At 44.8% G+C, this 8,023-nt stretch overlaps 1 long non-coding RNA gene across 1 annotated transcript; it reads left to right on the top strand.

Annotated features, from left to right (window-relative positions):
- The first annotated feature begins 3,764 nt into the window (after window positions 1-3,764).
- On the top strand, window positions 3,765-5,674 carry LOC133269179 (uncharacterized). The gene is made up of 2 exons (XR_009743358.1): window positions 3,765-4,125; window positions 4,283-5,674. It is a non-coding gene; the product is annotated as an uncharacterized LOC133269179 (long non-coding RNA).
- Window positions 5,675-8,023: the final 2,349 nt, after the last annotated feature.

Below are 8,023 nucleotides of genomic sequence, written 5' to 3'. Positions count from 1 at the left end.
ATTTATTCTGTTCATTTAGGCATATGTACACATTTGGTCAAATTCATCCCTGGTAAATTGTTACTAATCCCTGTAGACATAATTAATCTAATCCTTCCAGGCAGATAGAGCAATTGCCAGACCAGTATCTATCTGCACAAGTAAGAAGCAGATCTTGCAAGTTCACAGTTGCTGCTCACCCTTGCAGTCCAAGTGAAGCTTCTTAGAGTTAGAAACTGGCCAAACTTCTTGAGACTATTCCATTTCCCTGTGAGATTTTGAATGTAGGTTGGCCTAAAATCATGTTTCTGAAGGGACAATGATTCTTTCCCATTCCGATTGTAGGAAATGTGGAGAAGGAAAAAAGATTCCAATCTCTGTCACCCTCCAGCAGTGTTAGGTTGGGCTGCATTAGGTTGGGCTCACGTCTCCTCAATCATTTTGCTCTTCCCTACATATTCTTTTAATAAAGAAAGCTCTCTCTGCGCATTCATTATTCAGTTCCTAGCAGCAGATCAGCTCCACAAGACTCTCCTGGTTGCAATCAGAAATGGCACCAATCAAACCTGAAGCTGAAATATCCCCAATTTCTTTGAACTCAGGCTCCTAGCAGACTTCAGAATTAACCCTTTGGGCATCTTCAGTTGCTTTGATTGGGTTAAGACCCTTCTGCTATTGCTTCATTAGCATGGTAAAAGCGTGTATAATGATCTAAGAGACCCTAAGCAGAGAGATAAAACCTCTAATCTTGAAATATATTGCTTCTCTGGATGAAATATGACCTGGTCTTACCTCTTAACTCTTTGTCTCCCTTAGCCAAATGCCACTGCAGGATGAGATGCGCAACACCAAGCTGTGCAGCTTACAGGTCTGTCCTTTGTGGATGGAGGGATCCTCCTCCCTCAGCTTGCCAGATGCGGGGCTGTGACCCTTGCACTCGCTATGTGAGCTCTGGGATTATACCACACGTTACCACTAGATGTCAAACTGTCCCAAATCCCACAAATGCCTCCAGCGCGGAGGCCCCGACGATGGTGATGCTGCAGCCATCTCAGAAACAGCGTCAGGGCAGACTTTAACCTTTCTCTCGCAGGAAAACGATTGACATGGGTTTAAAGGGCTTTAGCTATGGCTGGCGCCGGGATCTCTAAAGGGTACTTTGTCCATAGTTATTAACAGCTACTAACCGTGATTTTGTTCAAAACCCAAATCTACCTGGTCACACCATTAGTGAAAGAAGCAATTAATACAGGTCCATAGAGAAGCAGTTCACTTATGAGCAACAGAGGCTATATAATTTCTCTGTTCCCTCTTGGACAGCTTGAGTTGCTTTAAAGCCAAAATCAGGAAGGCAAAAAGGTGAGGAGCCTTTAGGACTGTAGCTCTAGCAGCACTTGGATGTGAAACACAGAAGTCACGAGCAACATTAGGATCAAGGATCCCTCTGCATGCAACAAAACCCACAAGAGCAGCTGATTCATTTGGATGGCTTAGTTTGGAAGTGGTGGAGGTGCTCACTTTTGGGTAAGCTGAACACTGAAGCCCCTAACAAAGGGTGTTTATTGGAAGTCCTGTGTTTCCTTCCTCAGGAAAGGTCTGTGTCACTGTTATTCTGGCCAGGTTTGAACTCACTGCCTTCCACGTGTTTGATTTCTCAGATGCATGCTTCTCTTCATCACCTTTGTGGTTAAATCATAGAATCACAGAATGGTTTGGGTAGGAAACAACCTTCAGATCATCCAGTTCCACCCCCTCTAGCTCTGTTACCACCCAAATAGAGTTGCTTCTCAGGAATGAAGAAATTCCCATCTAACTAAATGCCTCTTCTATGAAAGCTATTAGGTAAAGGATGGGATCTTGCCTGCACCATATGTAGGAGAATACATAGTTTGTTACTTTAGGCTTTTGAAAGGACACTGCTTGGGCTCTTTTTAGCCTCACCCGCATCCTTCCTGTTTCTACCAAAACCAAACACACCAAGACTCTTCTTCACTAGCATTTTTAATCTTGGCTTTGTCACAGGCTGTGTCACAGGATGTCCCACATCACCACAACATACCACATCACCACAGCATGACATGGGCTGAGAGCAGCTCAGCCCTCTCTTGTGTTGAGGAAGCGGTTGGGCTTCTCCTCCCTGTAGTTCTTCATCATCATCTCCAGTGATGAAATGAGGAGGGTGACCACGTACTCTGGATGCAGAGCCAGCACAGGCGTGTGCTCCCTCCACAGCTTAATCAGGAGGATTTCATCACCTTATTGTAACCATCTTATTTGGCAATGGTGCTTTACACTTCTGAAAGGCATAAGGCACCCAAGATTCCTCCCTGCATAGAGCCACAATCCTTTCCCTGTCCATCCTCCACATATGCTCAGTGTGCAAACAGTGTTTAGTCATGGCTCGTGTGTCCTACTGGGTCCTCCTCAGTTCCCTCCTCCTGTGGTCCTCTTCCAAGCTGATAAGAGGCCTTGAGGCACATCTCTGTAAGGACAGAGGGTCTGTTGAACATAGCATGGTGTTCTTCTGCATCCTGCACAGGGAATGGAGGCTCTGGCTGTTGTGTGGGAAGGAAAGGATGTCTTGCCTTGAAGTCCTTCAGTCAAACCCATTCAAACACTGTCTGAAGGATCACAGCAGGTCTTCTCTGGCAGTCCTGCTTCTGTGCACAGAGCAGCAGGGTGGAGAGAAGGGTTTCCTTAACCAAGCAGGCTGCAGAATGAGTGTGGTTAGAAAAGCTGCTGGGTCTGGTTACTCGTCCCCTCATCAGCCAGAACATTTCATCTGGACACACAAGTAGGGCCTCCTCAGCAAGTGTGATCTATCAAAACAAGGGGAGAAAAGGCCCTGCGCCAACAAAACCAGGCCAGAGCTATGCAACCAGACCTCCAGCACGTTTAAAAATATCTCCGAGTCTCCGTACATCCCACTTCTCCTGGCTTCCTTTCTGCCTTGCTTCTCCATGCGAGGAAGGACGCTGTAGCTAGCTGGGGTTTGGGATGTGGTTGTGATGTTTCTGTGGTAAAAGGGTGGAGTTCCCTACTTCCCTTGTTTTCCTCTTTTTCCCCATAGTACTCTGGCTCTCAGACAGTGCCTGTTCAAAGGAACTGTTGCTATTCCTCTCAATTCCCTGCCTCTCACTGGAAAGGTAAATGAAGGAGCTCAGGGATTACGGGAGCCTGCAGCAAATCCGTGCTTTCCACCAACCCTCTCATTAGAGCAAGGTGCGGCCAGCACACAATGCCGGAGGTCAGCCAAGACAAGCACTTCCCTTTGAGAGCCCTCCTTCATACCGTACCAACGTCAGGACAGCCTTTCGTGGGATTTCCTTACTGTGGCAACCCACACTTAGAGGGTGTTTAAAGGTAGGGTCCTTTTGTTTCTTTCCTGTGTGACTACCTGCTCTGCTTGCCTTTCACAGTCACCTTCTATAAGCTGGTATGGGCTGGGATGGGGACATGGCAAACACCAGGGTGCCCCAGGATAGCAATGAAATGAAGCAGCTGTGGGCAGCTTGACAATATCATTTCTCAGTCATCATTTCTCTCTCTGAGTTTTATACCAGAGGCTATACCCTGTTCTGAATATAATGAGAAAGTTGTTTCCATTTGATGGCCTGTAGTCCTATATTTAAATGATCTCCTTTCTGGTCCTTCTTTCATGTTCACTTCTCTTAAGTGAAAGATACAGCTGTAAAGGTAACAATAGTGACTTAAAATAATAACGATGATCTTCTTGCAGTCAGACATCGGCATGCTCTTGATTTTTCTCAAGCTGTACAGTCTCACTCATCACAACTGGACTGTATGCCTGAAACCATAACGAGCCAAGTACCTCCCTCAGAGTTCACAGTAAATCCACGGAGGAGAGGAAGAAACTGCAAAGAACTTGCCAGATAACAATAAAGAACCCGAGGAAATGTCAATCTGCTCCGGGATGCTCCAAAAATGGGAAAAGAAGCAAGATTTGCTGAATAAACAATTATTCTCTGAGCTCCAGGAGCCAAATAAAAGGAGGGAGAAGGATCCAGAATATGTCACAAGTAATAGAAGGTATGATGATATTGGCACAGGAGGAGCGTATTTACTAGGAGGGATGACAAAGAGGATCTGTCTCCTTACTGGCATTTTTCTGGGACAGAACAAGAGGTAAGACTCCAGAAGAGAAACTGAAGCGGTTTTTATCCACAGTCCATAGATCCTGGGGCCCCCAAGCTGAGCTGTCACTTCTGATTTTTTATACCCTACTCCCAGTGTGTGAGTGCTTTACCAAGATGTTTTATTTTCTCCCATTTCATGTTTGCAGCAACTGCTATTGTTCTGCAGCCTACAAATGAGTTCTGGGAACCCAAGGATGGCGTGAAAATCCAGAGGAGGGGAAGCGGTGCACCAGGAAAGGGCAGAGCAAGAGGTCTGATATGGGTGACAGAGGCTCCAAGGTCCTCTGGAAATGTGGCGCCTGAGTAACCCTGACGCACCAGCTGTGCTCAGATGCAGTGGCACTTCAAAGCAACGAGTTCAAAACATGTTTATAACCCTCAGGTACTGAGTGACTGTGATTTCACATGCCTGTAATAAGCAGTAGGTACTGTTAGACCGTGGTGAACAGAAACAATGTTGTTTCATTGTTTGTTTCCCTTTTGTTTGCCGGCTGCTATACACATACTACGAGTTGAGGGTCTCCACTATCTGCTTCTGCTCTGGCCATGAAGAAACCAGCAAACACATTAGAAACTGTGTTACTTACTGCAAAGGTTAACCTAAAGAGATGATCCAGCTCGAACTCCTTTGTGGGTAGCCTAGATAGTTTACAAAGGGAGACAAATGTGAGTTGGCAAGACCTGAGGTATCTTAGAAAAGCATTTCTGAAGTTTCCACAAGACTGATGTGTGATAAATGTCTGTTCAAGATGGAGTGATTTAAAAATACCAAATAGCAAGGAAAAAAAAAAAAAAAAGATGATTGGAGCAATCTATTTTAATTATGCTTCATATTTGTAGTTATTTCCAAAACCCCCTCAAAATTACCAGAAAACAAAACTAAACAAAACTAAAAAGGTTGCTTCCTGTTAGCTGGGAATTGAAGCATCCTGATTTGAAACTAAATATAGCCCTTCCGCTAAATTTGGTAAGTTTTTGCTAGCCTGGGCTCTCTGCACATGTAAATAGAACAATCTAATCGCTCGCAATTATTCAGATCCATAATTTGCATTTAGTTATGTTAGAAAATAGTGAATGGCTTTGCTTATTTACATGATAATTATTTTTTGCTCCCCTTTGATTTGTGTCAAGCTATTTTGGGATGAGAATTGGAATTCAATTAAGATGCAGAAAGCCAGCGTTTTAATTCTGCTTTTTATTAGATAATGAAGCCACACAGTAGCTGTGCAGGATATACAAGGCAAGTTGATCAAAACTGATTAGGCAAGGAAAGGACATATTATCTGTAGGTAGTGAATTGAATTGTTTCTTTTTGGTCAATATGTCTTACGAGGTTTTAGAACTAATGGGTCTCAGCCTTTCAAGCCTCATTTAGAGTGAGACCAAAGAAGAAAATCAAGTCTTCCTCGGTTTTCCAGCTTGCTATGAACTGTGTAGCGCTGATCAGAACATTAGGTATCGAATCAAAAAATACTAATAATGAATAAACGGAACAAAACCTCCTAGAATAGCCAGAAAGGGCTGCAAATTGTAAGGAATGGAGCTTTTGGGCTTCAGCAAACTTCTCCTAGACTTTGCACTGGTGACGCGCCTCACTTCGCTGGTGTGAGATCAGGCGTTTAATACACTGTGTCAAAAATTCATGTATTTTTGGGCAGCTTTGCTTTCTAAAAGGAAGATCCATTCCACTTAAAGGCCAAACCCATGATGTTTTAAATGGTTCTGGCTCCTCCAGAGCAGGGTCCAACCATGGACCATCAAAGGCAGGTTTCCTCAGAGAATCAGCATCACCTCAGCAGCCGTTTCCTTGCCATCCCTGAGCTTCTCAGTGTGTCATTCATCCACCTTCTTCTTCCCCTGCTCCTGCCTGCTGGTAAGCTCTTCTCTTTCCTGTTCAGCTGGAGCTCAGGACTTCCTCCACCTGGCCACAAAAGAAACCCACGTGTGAAATCTCCTTGGCCGTTCAAGCAGTCTCCCAGTGGGTTTCTCTATAGATAAGGGGCTGCAGCGCTATCTTGGGGAGAGTCAGAAGAGGGAAGTGGCTGCAGGCCAATCCCTCTCACATCTCCTAAGCAACCACTAAAATAGATGAACAGTCTTTTCATAATGGCATCATGATAAAGTGATTTGGCAAAACGAGAATATAATTTCCTGTTGACTATTAAAGCTCCACAAATGATCTTTAGTCACTGAGCACAGTGGATCTGTGTTCTGCAATAAACAGCAAGCATGAAATAACCCCCTATATTATCGCAGCATGAAGCAAAAGGATCCCAGATTTCTCAGCCAGCCTGCGTGCACCACATCAGGAGCTGCTATAGAGACAGGCCTTTGTTTTTCAGCCTGCCATCTCAGTTTTTCCAGGCTTTTAGGGGCTGCACCTTTAAAAGTTCCCTCTACACTAATGAAGGTTGTAGCTTTTTTTGGTGCTAGTTTATAGTGAAAGCTGTGAGTCTTACAAGGACAACCCCTGATCCAGGAGCTGGGACTTTCAGACAGTTGCTATGTCTTGTAATAGTATTACAAAGCAGAAAACCCAATGACCATGAAACTGTCTTATTTCCTATGACAAGGGCCATCCCAAGTTGCCTCCTTCAGTTTTATTAGTGACCTTTTGAGTTACTCAAGTGATACGTTAAAGTGCAACAGTGCAGGGTCCTGCTTACTGTATCTTATAGACCCTGCCTGCTCGGGCTCAGTCTGAAATGCAGCCTTCCCTTGCTGCGTTAATTCCTCCCTTTTACCTGATTTACCTGCCATAACACTTGAGGCACTCCCTGTACCCTCCACTCATCTATGGTTTCTGCCTAAGACTGCTGTCCTACAGTGCCTGTGAATCAGTGCTGCGTGCCCATGGCGTCAAAATACTATCTACTTATTTCTCCCCCCAGTGCATTTTTCCTGCCAGCATGCATTCTCCTAAGCTGTTCTTAAAAGTTGGTTCCATTTTCAAGTTGCAAATACTTGATATCATTACCAAAAACTGTAACTCAAACCACTGGATTCTTCCCAGCGTCTCTTAAACTTGCCAGAGAACAGTCTGTATGTGTCAGTCAGTGGAGTGAGAGTGTGACACTGGCACTGGGGGGTACATGTACTTCCCGTGTTCTCCTTGGAGATTTATACCCCTCTTCTCAGTCAGGATGAGCAGATGTGGTTTGGGCAGATGTGTTTTAGCTGATGTTTCTCTTGCCCTAAATTTTGCTCTGATTCTGGTACTCAGCACCTTTCTTCCCTGGCTGGAAATGTTGACGTCTATTATTTTGGAGGGGTTTTTTTGCAAGCTCTGACTTATGGGCCTAAAGGAAAACCCAAAACAGATCTAACCGAAGGATGTTCCTGGAATATCCCTCAGGGATACACTTCCTTTTCTGGCGATGGAGGGTTCGGCTCTGGAGGCCAAAAGAAGCAACAGAGTTGGATGCAAAACTGCAATCTCCAGGCTCTCATCATTTAGGCTGCTGTGGATCAGGCAGACCCCTCTGTCTTTAAGAAGTCTGTTTATTCCCAGTACTCCCTGTTGGCTTTTTGTTTGTGTGGTTGGATTTTTGTTTCCCCCTCCTCCTCTGTTTTTCCCTTTAGCTCCATTTGTGTTAAAGAAGTAAAAGGAATCTTAATGCAGCCCCTGCTCTGCACACCATTAGGGCTGGGGCCGCTTTTTCTCTCCTTCTACAGTGCTGATGTTGTAGAAAGTGGTAGCCAAACACCACAAAAGCACAGCAAAGAAACACGGGGTGAGTGAGAAGGGCATCTGACCGCACCTGCAACCCTATATGTACATGAGCAACTTCTACTACAATCAGGGCAGATAGCAAAGGCTTTCCAGGAACAACCTGCTGCTAAAACACGCTCTGGCAGGAATACAGGATTAGGGGTGAGGGAGAACA

This window comes from Pezoporus flaviventris, unplaced genomic scaffold (genome assembly GCF_033815535.1).
Source record: "Pezoporus flaviventris isolate CSIRO_AGI_PZ_B2104156 unplaced genomic scaffold, CSIRO_AGI_Pfla_v1 ptg000015l, whole genome shotgun sequence".
Lineage (NCBI taxonomy): Eukaryota > Metazoa > Chordata > Aves > Psittaciformes > Psittacidae > Pezoporus > Pezoporus flaviventris.
The sequence above is the reverse complement of the archived record's forward strand: the minus strand, read 5'-3'. Positions and strand labels throughout refer to the sequence as shown.